The sequence below is a fragment of the Lucilia cuprina genome, chromosome 3 (assembly GCF_022045245.1).
Source record: "Lucilia cuprina isolate Lc7/37 chromosome 3, ASM2204524v1, whole genome shotgun sequence".
NCBI classification, from domain to species: domain Eukaryota; kingdom Metazoa; phylum Arthropoda; class Insecta; order Diptera; family Calliphoridae; genus Lucilia; species Lucilia cuprina.
In genome coordinates this window covers 44033851-44035801 of record NC_060951.1, presented here as the reverse complement: position 1 = coordinate 44035801, position 1951 = coordinate 44033851, and the positions used below count along the sequence as shown (strand labels likewise).

General features: G+C 28.7%; 1 protein-coding gene across 4 annotated transcripts in view; it reads right to left on the bottom strand.

Moving 5' to 3' along the window:
* LOC111681251 (tyrosine-protein phosphatase non-receptor type 9) overlaps positions 1-1951 on the bottom strand; it is a 71382-nt gene that overhangs the window by 32778 nt on the left and 36653 nt on the right. The gene's annotated exons all lie outside the window — the stretch shown is intronic.

The window sequence follows — 1951 nt, the reverse complement described above, 5'->3', positions numbered from 1 at the left end:
GACTAGACTATAGACTAGACTATAGACTATAGACTAGACTATAGACTAGACTATAGACTAGACTATAGACTAGACTATAGACTAGACTATAGACTAGACTATAGACTGCACTAGACTATGGACTAGACTATAGATTACACTATGGACTAGACTATAGACTGGACTATGGACTAGACTATAGACTGGACTATAGACTGGACTATAGACTGGACTATAGACTAGATTATAGAGACTAGAAACTAGATTATAGAGACCAGAAACTAAACTTTTGACTATAGACTAGGCTCTTTACTGATTTTCAATGAAAATTTGTTCGCTTCCTTAGAAGATATTTTCCTCTTCTTAGAGAATATAGTTAAAAAAATTAAAAATAAAGTATTTTTGCAGTCATTAAATTTATAAACATAAACTTTAAATTTTGTAGGTGTGTTCTCTTAATTAAATTGTTAATTTTTTTAGCAACTCATATTATATTAGTTGAGTTTATAAAAATAAACTTTTTACAAGGATTTCATTAAAGTGACATTGTAAATTGAACTCTTAAAGTTCATTTGTCATATATAAGCCAATAAAAAACTTCTTACCTATATAAGCCTATAAATAAAAAAAACATTAAAAAATTTCTTAAAAACGTGTTGGTTATAAGCATCAAACTTTAATTGTTTATATTTATGTTTAATTGTTTTTTAAATAAAAATTAAAAAAAACAGCAATTCCCATGTAATTAAATAATCATTTATTTTCAAAAGGAAGTCGTTGTAGTCGTCATCATCAGCAAGTTCAATGAATCAATCTCCTGATATTTTTTTTGTTTTTTTTTTTTCATTATTTTGTACAACGTTGAATATAATACGAAATCACAGGCATTTGAACACATCCATTTAGTCAGTCATTCATTAAAACATTTATTCTTTAGTTATGAGTTTGTATGTCGAGTGTAAATGAGATTTAGCAATTTGTTTTTAATTCTATTAAATCGCAATAGTGATGCTTTTTTCCTTATTCTTTCATTATTTATTTGCTTGATTTGAACATAATTTATTTTTTGCTTTCTAACAGGGTGACTAATAACAATTCGTACAAATAGTTTTTGCTAATTGAAAGCGTTTATGTTTTTTCTCCATTAAAATCTTTGTTTTTAGAATTTTAGTAAACTAACTTACTCGCTACATTGTAATTAATATAAATAGAGTTTAATCGACCTCCTCATTGCTTAATGATAAACATGAGAATTTATTTGCGACTTGAAAAAACGTGTATTTAATATTCGATATATGCCGACATTAATTTAACATTTTACCACACCACTGATATTAAATATTGTTAAGTGGCATAATCCATGGTCTAAACGCACCAAGCCACAGACAAGAACGTGTTTAAACTGAAGGCATAAAACAACAGCAGATACATACACACAAGATACACCATTTCCAAATGAATTTCACAAATTATATTTTTAGGATTTTTAGTTGTCCAAACGTTTTCTCAAAGAATTTTTAAACCTATTTTTAAACTACAACAGAGTCCGCTTTTAATGTAGTCTATAGTCTGGTCTATAGTATAGTCTATAGTCTAGTTTATAGTTTAGTTTATAGACTAGTTTATAGTCTAGTCTATAGTCTAGTTTATAGTTTTGTCTCTAGTGTAGTCTATAGCCTATTCTTTAGCCTATTCTAAAGTCTAGTCTAGTCTAAAGTCTAGTCTAAAGTCTAGTCTAAAGTCTAGTCTATAGTCTAGTTTAAAGTCTAGTCTATAGTCTAGTCTATAGTCTGATCTATAGTCTCGTCTATAGTATCGTCTATAGTCAAGTCTATAGTCTAGTCTATAGTCTAGCCTGTAGTCTTGTCTATAGTCTGGTCTATAGTCTGGTCTATAGTCTGGTCTATAGTCTGGTCTATAGTCTGGTCTATAGTCTGGTCTATAGTCTGGTCTATAGTCTGGTCTATAGTCT